The 18,398-nt window shown below is 40.2% G+C and overlaps 1 protein-coding gene across 1 annotated transcript in view; it reads left to right on the forward strand.

The window, feature by feature from the left end:
- Positions 1-532: 532 nt before the first annotated feature.
- LOC126176243 (ATP-dependent translocase ABCB1-like) overlaps positions 533-18,398 on the forward strand; it is a 315,891-nt gene continuing 298,025 nt past the window's right edge. Inside the window, exon 1 of the mRNA XM_049923388.1 lies at positions 533-625. The gene's annotated coding sequence lies outside the window, so the exon portion shown is untranslated. The remainder of the gene's footprint in view (positions 626-18,398) is intronic.

The raw sequence follows: 18,398 nt of genomic DNA on the forward strand, positions 1-18,398 counted from the left end.
CTTTGAAAACGGACGAATTAACACCAAAAACAGAGCTCTTCAACCTTAGTTTTCACCCTTTCGCATCGAGTATTCGTAATGCCCGAATAGTCAAATAGAGGTATGCTCCCCGGTTACATTATGATTACTGAGCAGTTTCAAAAGACTAGAATCTGAAAATTGGTAATTTTTGGCAGTCTTCACCCACGTATTACTTATTTGCCTATTAAATTTAATATTCTTTAAATCTTTGTATCTTGAAACTGAAACAGCCGAAATTTATGAATCTTTGTTACGAAACATAAGAGAAATAAAATGCAAACATCGGTTATTTTCAGCGGTTTTAATAGCCAGCTTAAATTGGTGCGGAAAAAAATCATCGAAACCGGTAGTTCCTGCCTTCCTAGTAAGAGCATTACGTCTCCCGAAAAGCGGCTCTTCCGCGTGCTTCCGAGCGTGGCGCCGGGTATTGTGGTGGGAGGACGGGCCGCAGAGTGGGGGAGGAGGCGGGAGCTGTCGAGTCAGCTGGCCGCCGCCACGCAGTTCTCTCGCAGCCTATGAGCTGCGGCCCTCGCTTCCGTGTAAAGACTGTTAGCGTCGGACGCTGAACCTCGTGGCCTGTGCGCTGTGTCTTTTAGCCTCAACGGTGAGTCATATTCACAGCTCCGCGACGTTTCCGCAATATATCCCATCTTTTTATCGTATCGTAGATCTCAAATTCAGTGAGTGGCTATTTCTGTCTACGGCGGCCCGGCCAAACAGGTGCCGTAGTGTTCGTCGTGCGGTGTGCGGTGGTGACGCTCCGGACGTGAAAGTCTGCTAAACTGTTCATAACCAGCCGCGACAGCGGTACCGGCTACTTTCGTGGGAGCAAATCGGCGATTGTGTTCCATGTGTTATACAGTGTGTGGAATATCGTATCGTCCGCGTTGAGCAGCTATTGTCATGTGTAGTGAAGGTTTGGATGTTGTGAAATTGGTCCACTTTACGGCGACCTCGTGACGCTGCCTGAAAAGTAGGTTGTGGAAGGAAAAACCGTTTGCCGGCAACGGGAGGTTGCGGAAGAGAGGCGACGGAGCGACCGACGGAGACAACTGGCAGGTTATCTCAGCTCTTCTGATGCAGCTTTCCTGTTAAGAGAGCGGCTGTACATGCCGTAGCTGTGACTCGGCTACTATACCGAGTGAAAGACAACTCCAACGACAAAATTTCAGGGGTAATTCGTGGATATGTTGTGAATATTTAGGTATAAGTGACTCGTGGTCTGTGTTGGCTCGTTGCAGGGTAACAATGTAACCATGATTTATTCGGTTTTTTACTCCAGCTACCTCTTCGCTTCTATCAAAATATCTTTGCGACAGTGAAAGTCTTTAATGTGCCATCATTCTAACATGGAAGACACTGTCTCGAAACAAGCCCTAAAAACACTCAAATGTCGATTTTTGATCACACTGGACTCGAATTCGGGAGGACGATGGTTCAATCCCAGGTCTAGCCATCCTGATTTAGGTTTTCCGTGATTTCATTAAATCGCTTCAGGCAAATACCAGGATGGTTCCTTAGAAAGGGCACGGCCGATTTCCTTCCCCATCCTTCCCTAATCCTAGCTTGTGCTCCGTCTCTAATGACCTCGTTGTCGACGGGACGTTAAACAGTAATCTCCTCCTCCTCCTTCGATTTTTGATCGTGAATGCGCCTAAAGTATTTGACTAGAAATCGTAATGCAGTATAATTTAATAATTTTAGACTTGGGGGAACTGTCTTTACTACCAAAGTTAGTATGAAATACACTTTAGAATGTAGTAAACTGAACCCTGAAAATATACGAAGTGCAAAAAATCCCATGAATGCCTTTGAACATAATGGTCAAAAAAATTGTAATATCACTCAGTGGTATCCACAAAACATCTAAGCTCACTCAAGGCTTCGAGAATGCTGTCGAAAGACAGCTGTCAAATTCGAAATTCCATTTATTTTTATACCGTGCAGCAGTAAGAAATGACCTGCTTCACGTTTCACAGAAACTAATGGCGAACACCACAGATCACGCAACATTTAAATAAGTAAAATCACCTCAAAAGTATGTCATCTAAAAATTATGTCGACCCACACCTCTCAAGACACACACACGAAGACAAAGAAAATGAAAAATAGAGAGGCGAATTTAGCAAAAAGTATCGATAGAGAAGTAATAATATACTGAACAACGATAACGTGAAATTTTGAATCCACTCTTCATAAAATAACATTTATCCAAAGGCACTCCTGCACACCAGGTGATGTGCGATATTAGCAGCTTACCGGAGGGGTGGCGAAGTCAAAGTCGATTAGAAAATTTTAAATTGTTTTTATAGCGACTGTTAAATGTTTAAATGCGCACGAAATCACATTAGGCTGCAAATGCAAAACCTCAGAATTCATTAGTTTTGCAGCTCACCCACAGCTAACAATGTAATCCAGCAGACAACAAACTTTTCGCTTGAGTGTGCATTAGGGCTACGGATATTTTTAAAAATATTAGGAATCCGATAGACAAATATATAAACGGAGATCATTATCGGCCACTGAGACATCGAAAAAAAATGCATTGTTACACCGATGGGAAACATATCGACGTACCGGCCTATCAAAATATCGGCTGCACGTTGTAAATATACTGCCATCTTTGCAGCTGTATATTTACTTATTGATTTATTATTATATATTCTGCGCATCAACAAACTAGCAGCCTCCTTATCCACCTTAGAGCAAAAACTGAAAGGTAAACGATGCACCTTCATGCTTGGCGATAACCACTTTGCTAACAATTGTAACTGCATGTAAGTGACACAATAAAAGATGTCCAATTGATCAGCCGTTCTGTTTCGTCACATATCGAATTTGTAGGAACAGTTGATGTCGACTACCCGGATTTTTTTCATTTCTGCAAACGGCAGAGAACTAGCGGTTGTACTGTCAAATTGCTTGACCGCCGAGCGCCGATTACGTCACCATTTTTGCTCACACGTCTCCGCCCACCGGAAAGACCAATCTCGTCATTTACACCCCCCAGGATAGTCGGTCTCTTCATTGTGCCACCTATAACTGCTTCACATAGCCAAAGAGAAACACTTGGCGTGATTAAAGCTCAAAAAGTAGTACGGCTCCTTCAATAATTTCAAAAGAACAATTTCAAATGTTTACCTAAAGTTGTGAAAAAAGTAGTATAAAACAAAAGTATAGCCACTCCGTATTGCCATTTAGATGTCGATAAATCGGTGAAAAAATATCACCGAAATATAACGATAATTTTTTGAAAAAAATATCGATGTATCACTATTTTATCAACTGTCCTAGTGTGCACAGTCGTTTCGGCTTGCAGCATTAGTCGGGGGTCGCACAGTTCAAAACATTTTAACACTTCCTTTCCTCATTGTCCACGTCAGTACTAAGTTTATGCCGTATTCGGAAACTAAGTGTCGGCAGTACGGGTATTTATCATACGTTTTACTCATGCACTTGAGTCTCGGACTATCGATTGGACTCTCGTTCCCACTGTTCGTATACCAGTTATCTTTCACACATTACAGTATCAAATTTACAAGATTTTCATAAAATTAAAATTTCTGCATGACTAATAAATTAAAATGAACGTTTTGAAAATAATTTCGTATCGTAAGTTAATGAAATCAATGTGCAGTTTTACTTTCGACTAGTGAAGACGTTATCTGAATCAGAAGAAGAAAAAAACACTACTCACATTTTCCAGTGTCTTTAATTGCCCATTTACAGATGCCGAAGTTCTAAGATGCGGTTGCCGTCGATGAGGGTACAGCTCAGCATAGCTTTGTTGTGCCGCTTTTCTATTGCATTCTGTTAACCCAGACATGAAGTGCACATCAGTAAATTAACTTATACTGCTACGTTTAACTCTTCTACGACTAACAATTACGGGCAAAAAAAGAAGAAAACTACGAGCAGTACCAAAAACAAGCTTGAGAGCGATGAGTGAAGTGGTCGTTATAGTCGCCAACAGCAAGTACCGTGAATGAATGAAGGAAGACATACAACGCAAACTACCGATAATTAAACTGTTGTGCAGATATTTTCGAGCAATACAGGTAAAAAAATAAATAGAATAAGAAATCAAACGACATACAATTACTCTGTAGCGAGCCACTGGAGACCACACAGCGGGACTGGAGCCGGATGACATCGACCTTTTGCCACGATATTTAGGCTGATAACCATTCAGCCATCTTCAAGTGAGTGTTTTGCACTGGAGATAGCTCCACACTCGTTGAGTTCTTTCTGAAGGTTTCTAGACCTCGTTTCGTGAGTTCACGTCGCTAACTGTATTCCAAAAACTGAGGCCGTGACGCATGCGCAAAGACAGCCGCTGGCTGAGCTACCTTAGTCGGTGTGGCCAACACATTTTCGATGCCCCAACACATGTAAAAAGCTCCTAAGTTTACCTTGAAAGTCCCTACAGACGCAAAAACGTCTAGGCTGACGAAAATAAAAAGCTAATCGCGTATTGGGTTGTAGCATTTGTCCTTTATGAACAAGTTTGTATATTGGACGGTCGCTGTTTTCAAACAAAATATTCACAGTGTTGTTTGTTATTCATGATTAGAATTTCCAGCTCCTGTTCTTTCTCTCGACATATGCAGTTAAAATATAGGATATGGGTTCCACCTTTTTGCAAAAACACTGTTTTTCATTTTACTCAGACATGTTTCAGCACCTCTGTGCCATCATCAATGGTCTTATGTTTATTGAAAACGTGATTTTATATTACATTACAAAATACACTAATGATGGCACAGAGGTGCTAAAACATGTTTGGGTAAAAAGAAATCAGTGTTTGCAAAAAGGCGGAACCCGTATCCCATAATGCTATTTTGTTATCTGGGTAGCTTGCTGCTGTGAGTCTCTACACCATGCGCGGCAGTGCAACATTTTGTGCTTCCTATTACAGGCGCCAACGGACACAGCCAATTGAGGTCTTTCTTTTAGAAATGTTGCATTATTTCCAGTTCTCCTCCACTGGAGGTATCTGAAAAGAAAAGACTCATTTTCAGTTTTTATTTTTAATTTTTTACTTTATATTTCGTATGTTAAGGCTAAAGGAATTGATCTGTTCCATTATTGTGAAAATGTGAACACACAACAAAGACAGAAGCACAGTTGCCGCCGTGGGATTTCAGAATGTAACTGTGAAAGTAACAATGGTGTGGAGATTACAGTAGAGGAATTAAAAGTGGCCAGATGGGTCCCTGGTTTCAGTCGTTGCATGTCGTCCCCTTTCGGGTCACAGGGACACTTCGCGTTGATTGTCTTCTATTCACGATTGCTGCTACCGTCAAGGTTTCCTCAACAGTGACCATTTCTTTCTAATCACTGCGTTGTATGGCAACAACTTTAGTTTGATTTACGTTTTTTGTTAAAAATAAGTATCGATTTTGAAAATGATTGTCTTGTAAAGCGCATTCGCGAATCAATGTTACTTCCGTGAGAAATTCGTACCTCAGCAAGCAGCATCTCAACGGCACGAGGAGCACTAAACAACAAACACGTCAGAATTGCCCTGTCACGTACTCTCTCCAGACAGTGACTAAAATACGTTCCTTCGGAACGTCTTTTCGCCACTGAAGTAGGCCCTTATAGGCCAACTTTTTGTAGAGGAATCGGAAAGCAGTCTCCACGTTCCTACATTTTGGAAAAAATAGCCACAACTCCGTACGGCTAAGGACATGTTCCTACGGTTGGTAACTATTACCTTAGTCGAGTTTGGCGTCGTCTTCAAATATTGCTCCATCTGTGGCCTGATGTACGGCACATATTCGTCCAGCAGACAACACAACCACCAGCACTAATTTAAAATTTGATGTATGTAAACGGTGGCTCTAGAGCGCATGCATTCAAATTTAAGGCACTTCTTTATCTCCGCTACTGGGAAACAAATCTGTTTTCTTTGCTTTCCACATCCTGAGAGCTCGTAGTTCGGACCAAAACAGGAAAAAAGTCCAGTAAACCTAAGTACTGAAGCGCGTACCTTAATGGCTATGAGCACTTGTTCATCTTCGCTACTGTGAAACACATTTTTTCTACCGAACAAGTCCTCATGGCACTTATGGTATGCATTTTAGAGCCCATGTTTACCAGACAGTATTCTTCCCTTTTTTGATCCATACTACCTCCTCCCAAAATATGGAAAGCAAAGAGCGTCCAACAGAAGCGATTTGTTTCACAGTATCGAAGATGAAGCACTCTCTTAGCTCTTAATGTATGCATTTTCACTTTTTTACTTCAAATGATGGTTCCTGTCATATCACTGAATATTGGTCATTCCTTCTGGGACACCACGTATGGGTCTCTAGAAGTAAGCATGTCAAGTAATTACCTTAGAGGCGATGTAAGATATCACCGCTTGTCTGAATCTTTCGGCCAAATGCTGTACCTGTAACGTAACGGGAATAACTGTAAATAACATGGCATTTCTTTCGACTTTTTAAATTTTATTACTGTTTCTGTGTTACTAGTTATGATTTAAAACTGATGTAATCACTGAATAAAATAACTTTTATTAACCTCAAAATTAAACAAAGTGTTCCATGAAAATACACGGATTCCCAAAACGTTCTGTCAGAGGACAAGTTTGGAAACTCCTTGTCTATAAGCATTCAAGAAAACAGTCGAAGCAGCTGCCGAAACATCAAAGATGGCATTGTTGTGAAATTCCATAAATAACGGATGGTGGTGGCCAGAATTAAAAAAAAATGCAATATGGATGTGGCAGGAAACTAAAAAATATGAGCGGAAATGATTTTTTTTAAATAACCAAGATGGCATTACAAGCCCGGTTACGGTTTTCAACGCCATTGACGTTAACATCCAAGAAGGGTCACGTTCAAAAAGATGAAAATGATCTGAATTTAGCGGCATGTTCAAAAGTATCTGAACGACCTGAATAATTTGTCAGAAATATATAAAGATATTGACAATACTGTAGCATTTCCAAGTCTAAAATGTCTCTATTATTTACCAAAAATAGATAAGCGTTACATGAAGTTTGTACAAATTGGAATCGTGTTCAGTAGTATTCAATTATTTATCAAAAGTACATCAAAGATATTAAGTCTAAAATACATGTCGAAAATATATCAGCAACACACACACGCACACACGCGTACGTACACACACACACACACACACACACACACACACACACACACACATCTAAAACGTCTGTCAAGATACATAGAGAAAGTAACTTATAGTGTTTCAAATTCAAATGGCTCTGAGCACTATGGGACTTAACATCTGAGGTCATCAGTCCCCTAGAACTCAGAACTACTTAAACCTAACTACCCTAAGAACATCACGCACATCCATGCCAGAGGCAGGATTCGAAGCTGCGCGGTTCCAGACTGAAGCGCCTAGAACCGCTCGGTCACACTGGCAGTGTTTGAACGTCTAAAATGTATGTCAAAAAATATTTCAGAAACTCACAACTGGTGAGTCAGTTACTACAATGTTATTACCAAATCTTACCTGACATGTCTAAGTTGTTGTAACATCAGCCAAAAGATGTAAAGATATCGGTATTTCGACTTTGAATCCGCTGGAAGCTATGTTACTGGTAGTCACGAAGATCTAACGTACTTCACCTGACAGTTTTAGAAATTTTTCCGTAAAGCTTCACCTCACCAAGCACCATTTTGGAGGGGAAGCAGCAAATGCACTTTTTGACAATAGTTTGAGCTTTGTATTATACTTCAAAGAAACCAAAAATTGTCTGTATTATTCATAAGAACACTCATAGGCCTACTGATCTAATTTACGAATTAAAGTGCAAATGTGCATGACTGACTTAATGCTGTCACCCAGTGGAAAATACATGACACTTCATTGAAACAGCATATTGAAAAACAGCAATACACATTCGTATAATTAAGAAACGAGAATTTCTATCCTTTTACCTAATCACTTGTAATTAATTTCCAAAGACGCACGCACATTGTAGCGATATTAACTTTATCTTGCGGTACAAACTGATCGTCATGTGTCATATCTTATTCTGTCATGTGGTGGAGACCACATGTTGCAGCCAAATTGTAACAAATGAACCGAAGAAAGCGCTATAGAAATCAGAGTAACGCTACAGAAATTCACTAAGGGCCACCTAAACACACTTGGTAGACACGAAAAATATCGTAGTCTGATTCAAAGATATCAAAATAGGAAAACGAGAAAAATGATGTAGAAACACTGAGCAATATTAACAGGTAAAAGAACAGAACATCTCAACTGTTCCTATCTAACCTTGCCTCTGAACTTAGTGCACAATTACATACCAGGCTCCCTCCGCCTCTGATGGATCTTGAGAGAGAGTGCATGGGTTTTTTCTTAATGGCTGTCACTCCTGCGTCCACAGCGCGCCAATTTCTCAACGGTTAGCGTGAATCACGTGACCCCCTACCAACGTCCACTCTTCAACTAAACAACCTTTGGCTTCTTTGGCCAAATGTTATACAGCTGAAGAGTATGCTGTGTATGTTCAGAGAATCAAAGATATCTCGTTTTACGCTGAATGCTAAGTGACGGGATTTTGAAGGCAGCTTGCCGATTCCCATAACTACTAGGATCTCTTAGAGACAAAAAAGGGGTGCGATAAGCTTCCCGTTTATGAACACCGTCTACCAATAGAAAGGCCCGGGTCTAGGGGAGGGGGTAGAGAGGGGGAGGGGGTAGAGAGGGGTGGGGGGCAAACCGGAGTATCTGCCACAGGAGGCAATTTCATGTGGGCGCCAAAACCATATTCTAGAAAAATACCTTGTTTCACAAAGTGCCTAGCATCCAATCCGTGTTGGTTTATAGATTATTCATGTGATTTTGAAACACTTCCCTATTGATACTTGGAAATTTTTGAACACATTCAAAGTTGATTTTTGAACGAACCGTAAGTTGAGTTTTGAACGCGTCCATAGTGTATGTAAAACGTCTGCGCCAGTGGAATCCGAGTCGCAACTAGAAATAAAAATAACTTTCCGGCAGACAAAAGGAGATGATAAGCGTTGTTATGATTATTAGCGAAATCCACAGATTCAGACTATCAGAGTGAAAACAAACGATTAACGGGAATAACAGGTGAGAAAGATTAAATATTATCTTCTCGGTGAATCCAAAAAGTGAAATTTTGACAGAAAAGTTTTTTCAGAGTGCTTGTACAGTCACCAGTTAGCAGCCGCTTAATTTCTGTTCTCAGAACTAGAGACGGGTCGTTCGCGAAATAACGGGTACCAAGATGAACGGAAGGAGCGAGGAACGAATTGTAAGGAACGGTATTTCATAGTTCACTTCGGTCGCGGCTTTCTACTTATAGTGCCCAGAAACGGGAAAAGGGGTCGGTCTCGTTCCCGCAACGGCACGGCGGCCGGTCTCGTTCCTGCCTCGGTCTCACCCCTGTCTCTGCCTCGGTCTCCCTCGGCCTGACTACTCCTTCGAATGGCCACTCGTGGACTGCACCTAGTTAGTTAACTATCGAGTTGTTGTTCGTATAGTTCGCTGCGCACGCCCATTCTAGATATGTTGCAAACCTTCCTTGAACTCTGTACTTCTGGTTCTTTTCGTATTCTATTCAGCGTCCACAAAAAAAGAAATGGTTCAAATGGCTCTGAGCACTATGCGACTTAACTTCTGAGGTCATCAGTCGCGTAGAACTTAGAACTAATTAAACCTAACTAACCTAAGGACATCACACACATCCATGCACGAGGCAGGATTCGAACCTGCGACCGTAGCGGTCGCTCGGTTCCAGACTGTAGCGCCTAGAACCGCACGGCCACTCCGGCCGGCCTCACGGTCCACGACCGGTTATTAAAATGTATTTCATAATTACGTAAATTACATAAAAAATACGTTGTGAGTAATACATACATCTTTCCAGGTAACAAAAGGGCATATCAGCGTACTTCATTTTCTCGATTAACTATACAAGACATATTTTTGTTATGACACATGCAAGGCAAGTCGGCACTGCACACACGAGTGGCCATTTTCCTTCTTTTTTTCTTTATCTAAGGTAAAACAGCATGTTCATTGTTATGGAAGGCAGACCGACTTACAACGGATGAAGTACACGCTCCATAATCGAGTGTTTGGTCTCATATCTTGTAAAGAGAATATTGTAACGTCTACAATATTATTTCAGTGGTGCAGGGTGGCCACGAAAAATCGACCCGACTACTAAACTGTTCACTGTCGCCCACCATCTATTGTTTCGAAGTTGTTGTTGGCATTAGCTTATTTGTTATTTCTTTACTACCTAATTATTACATGTTTATCTATTCTGCTCGTAGCGGTCAACAAATCGTGTGTAGTTAGCGGGCAGTCTGTACTCGGGGCCGGTTTTTCTTGCCTAATATTATATTATTTCACTGCTATCAGCCACATAACGCTACAGTTGGCTAAACGAGAGGTTTTGCAGAATGACGAAAATTACTTCTACAAGTGTGTGAGAATTCTGTATTGAATAAAAACTCTTTACTCCAGACGGGAGGCAAATGCCCCCCTCGGCGCCTTCTATCCTTCAGTCATCTACGCTACTAATTTTAAATCTTTCATAAACGCCATATACCATCCACAAAGAAACGGTGAACGAGTAAAAATGAATGGTTCCAAAAAAAGAGCGATCACCAGTGAACTAGTTCCCAACGATGAACGAGTTTGCCCTCTCTATTCAGAACAGGGCGGAAAACGCGTTGTACGAACACGTGTTAACACCTAACCGGGATATAAACGCAGGGTAACCGAGCCAGTGATTCTGGCAGGGTTAGCGAAGTTAACCTGAGAATAAGTTTTGATAATGACAGGAACAGTTACAGAATTAGTGATGACAAGGTAGATCGTTAGAACGAGGAAGGAGAAGATACGGGGACATCACAAAAAACTATATGGAAGAACATGACGATCCCGAATTTGTACAAAAATTTCGTACTACTAGTACTTTTGGATCTCATGCTAGAGAAACTGGAGCATATGAATGAAATGTGAAACTATTTCCTAACATAAAACTTCTTGCTTGTAGTAGGCCTAATAAGCACTTGCTATTGGTACTTCGTGTATTATGTCGTATTATTTATGTGAGTGAGGTAGATAATCATGACCGTCTGTGCCCAAACAGTCTCGCTAATTTGGCCTGTGTTACAATTACTTCAATTTTAGAAAGGCCTATTTCGTTTTATCTAGCAGAAAGTGACAAAATAGACGTAATCAAATCTAGAAACCACACCAGTCTTGGTTACTATTCGTATTAACAGTTTTCTCAGTATTAGGCAATGATATTTTGGTTTTTTATGTGTCAAAACGTTTGACTAACTTCGAAGAGCTAATAGATTCTTTTGCAGAAAGGAAAGCATGTCGTGCAAAGCTGTAGCAATATTAGGGAGGAAAAAATGCTGAGACCTAAGGATGTCTTTGCTGGTTTTATGTTCCCCATATTTAATTTTACGTCACTGAGAAGATAAAGTTACTAACTAATAGGCAATATAGAGTGCAAACTTTCTGAAGAGCTCTTATTCTCCAGGCCACAAGTAATCTCACCCAGTATTTGAGGTTTCTTAAGAGGTGCAGGATACCAAACCGGCCGACTGGGGCCAGGAGAGGCACCACAGGACATTTTAATTTCCACTGTCCTGAAAATAGGTTTGGTGGGTTTCATTACAAAATACACACACGTCTGAATTCCACAGAGCGAAACACAGTGATGTGAGATAGAAGAATGCTGTGTAGGGGCGTGGCACTGCACTTTGGCATACGTAAGACCAAATAACATCTCTCACATTTCCTCGGCCATACATGTTTTACATATCAAACTCTTCAGAAAGATATGCGCTACAAAATGAACATATTTTTGAGAAATCGATTTTATTTTTGACTATTATCAAGTTTTTGCCCGGTTCTCAAATGTAGATCCGGGGCTGCCAGTAGACGTCAGTCATTTCTTTTATCCTTACAAACTCTTACGTTGTCTGAAACAATCGGAAATGTAACCTTTAATCTAACGAAAGGAGACTACCCAAAATTTGCATACGCTGTTAACAGTTATTCGGCTTTCTGGATACTTTCTTTTTGCTGCGCCGTAAGTAAATGCTTGCCTGCAACTTCCTGTAATAAGTAATGCTCCATCTTCAACAACGTGTCGTACACCCCAACCAGTGCATTAAGTCTACCACATACACATCGCTGACGAATGGGTATTATTTCCAAGCTATCCCACCAATGGCTGTTAGTTGTTTATTATGAAGCATAAGTATTTTACGAACACTTGACTCTCACACATTGCTGAATCGGCATCTCATACCACCTGAAATAAACATTTCCGGGTGTTGATTTCTGAACTAAAAATAAGTTAGGATCCGCTGTCGTCTTTTTAGTCTTCGCCATAAAGTCTTGAGACAGCCTGTAATATGGTTGCATTGCAATGTAAGGTTGAAAACACAGGAATGTATCGAATAGTTCTGAACAATTTGCACTTGAACTAATAATTCCCAATCTGTCTCACTTTCTTAGATACAAAAGAACTGCAAGATGGAAATTATGGAGACAAAGCTGAAGAACCACAAACTAAATAAGAGATATGCTGTATGAACAACTTACGGAATTGCTAGGTTAGAACGACTTACGTTGATAGGAAAATGTGTGACCATTCAATGAAGACCCAAAACAATGTATTAAGTTTGGAAACACAATATGTCCTACGCCTCCATAGGCTGTTCTGCTTGACCTATGACACCAAGTGGGCGTGGCGGACCTGCTGCTCTGCACGAGTCGATAACACTGCAACGCAATCTTTCTCGAGCGACGACTACGTACTGTATTGTTTCGCCTAGAAACGGCCTGAAGGCTGAAAGTGTGATCGTTAAACGTAGCAGTGCACTCTACCTGTGTACAACAGACGGAAGTGTTGACCAAATATAAAGAACGTATTTAGTGATACGTTCTTAGAGATATGCTGAAAACAGATGGTAATGCAAAATTATCTATACTACAGACGAGGAGATACTGCTCATTCGCGCTACATAACAATGCAGACGGCAGCAATTCTGTGGAAATAAAGGTTTCTTGTTAAGGATTTAGTAATATACGTAAGACATTACGAAGTTTGCTTTTGTTTGTTTGAGGACGGAAAAAGTTCTGTTCATTGACGAAAGAAATATGTCAAACAAAGATTTTTACGGTAAACAGGAGATTCACGTCTCTACAAAAAGCCCTCAGGCTACTAAAGATCGGAGTTGTCAAGGAGCAATTCCAGCGAAAACTCATCTGAGCAGAGGCTTCTATCTAGATTTTCCATCCCAACTATCTTAAACCCCCACAAAAAATAACCAAAAATGGGTGAAAGAAGTCGATTTGGACACGCAATACTGATTTTCTTTTCCTAAGTATGTTTCATAATTACATCAATCTTTGTAAAGGAAGCCACTGTTGCCGTTGTAAAAACCACAGATTTCACGATCACAGTTTCAGCCTTCAGGCCATTTTTAGGCGAAACAATACAGTACTCTTGCACATTTCTAAATTTAAAAATCATGTGTTAGACGTCATCTTCAGTTGCTGTATACATCAGATTTCTGGTCCCTTCTGTGTAAACAGCAACCCCTATGCGCATTCGGTGTCTGAAAGCAAAGTGCAATGATGTCCTTTAAAATGTATAGATATGTTTGTACAGGATGGCTTCATTGTTCATTGTAGTAGACAAGACAGACCTCACTTTTCGTGCAAACTGAATCGCCAGTGCTGGATAAGTGGCAAGGTTCCGAAGGTTTTCTGATAGAAGCCCGCTGATGGAATCGTTATAGGCCCACATAATTCGGTTGTTTTACGAGGTACCGTTAATAATAGTCACTGTGAACTGCAGCTAACAATACACGATACATGTTCATTACTTTGTCACACGAAGAGAGTTAGTGCCTCCTTCACCAGAAGAGTGCTAACCTGTCATCGGACTGGAGGGAAACAGTTCTTTTAAAAATTCCTTTTTCCGTGAAAATATCATTCTGATAATTACCCTTACGTTTATGTTAGCCGTTTAGGAAATGCGTCGTACTGCCAAACAGTCCACAAGCAGCATTCACATCCTAGAAAGAGAGAGCTAGCGGTAAACCGCATACATCCCACTGTCATCACGGGAAAGCCGAACTGTTACAAGAAAAATATTTGGACACACTTTTATTCTGCTACTCACATTATTTCGCTGGTAGTGTCTGGTCAGTTACGACAGTATCACGAAGTTAAGCATCAATAACCGCACAATTGCCTTCTGCAGATCCGGAAGCGAATTATAGTGAAGTCATCGTTTAATACATGGCATTTGTTATAATGAAATATTAATTTTGCTGCCGTAACAGATGAATAATGACAGTTTAGCACTCTTCTGGTGAAGGAGGCACTCAATCTCTTCGTGTGACAAAGTAATGCACATGTATCGTGTATTATTAGCTGCAGTTCACAGTGACTATTATTAACGGTACCTCGTAAAACAACCGAATTATGTGGGCCTATAACGATTCCATCAGCGGGCTTCTATCAGAAAACCTTCGGAACCTTGCCACTTATCCAGCACTGGCGATTCAGTTTGCACGAAAAGTGAGGTCTGTCTTGTCTACTACAATGAAGCCATCCTGTACAAACATATCTATACATTTTAAAGGACATCATTGCACTTTGCTTTCAGACACCGAATGCGCATAGGAGTTGCTGTTTACCCAGAAGGGACCAGAAATCTGATGTATACAGCAACTGAAGGTGACGTCTAATACATGATTTTTAAATTTAGAAATGTGCAAGAGTACTATATTGTTTCACCTAAAAACGGCCTGAAGGCTGAAACTGTGATCGTGAAATCTGTGGTTTTTACAACGGCAACAGTGGCTTCCTTTACAAAGATTGATGTAATTATGAAACATACTTAGGAAAAGAAAATCAGTATTGCATGTCCAAATCGACTTCTTTCACCCATTTTTGGTTATTTTTTGTGGGGGTTTAAGATAGTTGGGATGGAAAATCTAGATAGAAGCCTATGCTCAGATGAGTTTTCGCTGGAATTGCTCCTTGACAACTCCGTTCTTTAGTGGCCTGAGGGCTTTTTGTAGAGACGTGAATCTCCTGTTTACCGTAAAAATCTTTGTTTGACATATTTCTTTCGTCAATGAACAGAACTTTTTCCGTCCTCAAACAAACAAAAGCAAACTTCGTAATGTCTTACGTATATTACTAATTCCTTAACAAGAATCCTTTATTTCCATAGAATTGCTGCCATCTGCATTATTATGTAGCGCGAATGAGCAGTCTCTCCTCGTCTGTAGTATAAATAATTTTGCATTACCATTTGTTTTCAGCATATCTCTAAGAACGTATCACTAAATACGTTCTTTATATTTGGTCAACACTTCCGTCTGTTGTCATGCGACCCAGCTTATTGACTTTGCTGAGTAATAATGACCTTGTTCCCTATTGCCCGGCTAGCAGTTGCTCTTTATTGTGCTCTGTGTAGTTGTGTGTCGTCATAAAAAAAGGAGACTTCATGCCATTTATGTGACACAGTTCAATATTCAGCAGATAGTTTCAAGTGGAGATTGCTTACAAAACACACGTGTGACCCATCCTAGAGTATTTCTCAATGGCTTGGGACCGGTACCCAACAGAACTAAAAAGCGATATTGAATGTACACGGGGAAGAACAGCACGAATTCTCGCGTGTAAACTGACCCATGGGAAAATCATAGAGCTGCTGAAAAAACTGAAACGGAAGTCGCCTGAAGATAGATGTAAACAATCCCGATAAAGCCTCCTTACAAAGTTTGGAGAACCACCTTTAAGTGATGAAGCTAGAAATACTCTACAATGCCCTACATATCGTTTCCCCAGGGATCTCTAGGACAATATTAGATTAATTAGAGAGAGTAACGTGACAAGTAAATACCTGATATGCCGCCAATTACAAGTAACAGACCCTCTGTTCTTAAGTCCCTTGAGAATAACCTTATTGTCTTTCGAAGTTATCTACGGAATAGTAAAGAAACATATTTCATTTCCATTGTCAAGAGGAATATATAATTTGCATGTGAGAGTCGTTTTCTGAACCTAACTCTGCGATGCCGCAATTATTAAGCTATGTGATTAACTCAAAGTAGCAATAATTTTGTTGTACAGATTATTTTCCGCAGGCAGTGCCATTTTTTGCTGTTGCCACAACTAAGTTTTACGTGCATTTCTACAAAACAAATTTGCTCCCAGCGAGGATGGCAGCAATATGTTGTATTCTGCTTATGATGGAAAAGAGAGAACTATGTTTGGAAACATTGTTAAAGAAAACCTGAATACAAAGCACAGCATTCTATAGTAGGCACCTATCTCCTCTTTAGAAAATTAACACAAGTGAATAGTTATTGAAGCCATTGTGAGCATAGTAATCCGTAAGTACTACCAAAATGCTTCTTTTCCTTCTTAAATACATCCCTCGTTTGGGTAGCTCAGTGTTTATCCTTCTAATGTATTCGTCTGCATCGCTGTGTGCAGGCTTTTATTTCTATGTAGGTCATAGGTTACCATAATTTCATTACCAGCTGTCATTTTGACTCTCCCTGATATGTCATTCTGTGGAAAACCAAATCCAATTTCGTTATTTGGTGATTATTACGACAAGTTGTGGACAAGATTGACAAAATTCTGTTAGGATATTTGTAGCGTGAACATCTAGTAATTAAAGGTCTTACACAATTATCGACAGTTGCAAGAGGCTGTTAGAGGTAAATACGGTGATACTACAGCACGTATGATTAATATGAACTTTCTTAACTTACTGCTTGTCCAATATAAAAATTAAAGGTTTAAATCCAAATTCTTGTGCCTGTCTCTTGATATGCTGCATATTGTAAGTCTTCTCGTAAGCTTCATCCAACAGTTGTTCAACTTCTTTGTCACTTTCAAGCAAGAGCATCTGATATTGTCGAAGACTAACCGTACACGAATGGAGAGCACGTCTTCAACAGTGCCAGCAGCTGGTACTAGTGAAACGCCAGGAAAACAAGCAGGAGTCAGTAGAACCTAGAAGGATAGCAGGAAGTAGACCTCAAACGGTATCTGCTTCCATTCTAGGACGACAGTGAACGGGAATGTCCCTACGTCACTAGTTAGTTTGATAGTTTACAGTTTTTCAACACATTAAAGGTGGTCTCATCGTAACTGAAGCGAAGGTTACGTTCGCAGAACACAGACCATCTGGAAATTATCTTTAAAAAACAATCCATAGGACGCTGGATAATCTGCAAAAACCTAAATAAACCAAAAATTGTCTGTTATAGTAAACTTACTCACTATGTGTAATGTGGAAGTAATATTAAGACAGAAAGCCACATCGATTATGCGGTCATTACATGTTTTAACCAAAACGATGCTGCTACAGCAAATATGGAAATAAGATAAAAATCTAGATCTGAGTTCCTCTAATTAATGATTTATTAAGTGCGCACGTAATGAAGTAAAAGTCGTTTGTAGAATGAATACACTATTAAATCTGATAGAGAAATGCAATGTCGAATATTACCAACTGTTGACGGCTTAGGTGGGGTGACAACTGCCTACCGAACATAGTAAATAAGGCTCAAATGGTTCAAATGGCTCTGAGGACCATGGGACTTAACATCAGTCCCCTAGAACTTAGAATTACTTAAACCTAACTAACCTAAGGACATCATACACATCCATGACCAAGGCAGGATTCGAACCTGCAGCCGTAGCGGTCGCGTGGTTCCAGACTGAAGCGTCTAGAACCGCCCGGCCACAACGGCCGGCAAGTAAAAGTAAGCGAAAAAAAACCATTGGAACTATGTGTTACAATACACTGGAGCAAGCCGTCAATAACACATCAAGAATAATATTAGTTGGTCCGCACAGCTGAGATACAGCAGTTTAATTGCATATTTGCAAGTAGCGAGACACACTAATGTCGCAGTCAGCTGCCGACTACGCCATTTGCAACAGACAGTTAATGTTAACCTTGCTGTCCTGTTCGGGTGTGTATGACCCGAAATGGTTATAAATTTCGTTTCTTATTATTTAAATATCAAAATAACTTTATGAAATTTGGTGACTGTCTGAAAATGCGAGGGCAACATGTGGTTTAAAAACGTTTAAAATATTTTAATTCATCTGGTCACAAACTGTAGAGATACGTTCCTAACATGCAGGTCATTGTGATTCGGCATTAATATGATTAAAGTCAAATACCTTCTTGTTTTCTCATATTTTACAGTAGTAAAGACTTTCATTGTTCATACTAGTCTCAACATTGTCAACAAAGGCGCGGCGTTTACAACAATGGACTTGTCATTAAGATTTGCCAGCTCTTCGAATTATGCATTTTTTCTGCTCAG

This window comes from Schistocerca cancellata, chromosome 3 (genome assembly GCF_023864275.1).
Source record: "Schistocerca cancellata isolate TAMUIC-IGC-003103 chromosome 3, iqSchCanc2.1, whole genome shotgun sequence".
Taxonomy (NCBI): Eukaryota; Metazoa; Arthropoda; class Insecta; order Orthoptera; family Acrididae; genus Schistocerca; species Schistocerca cancellata.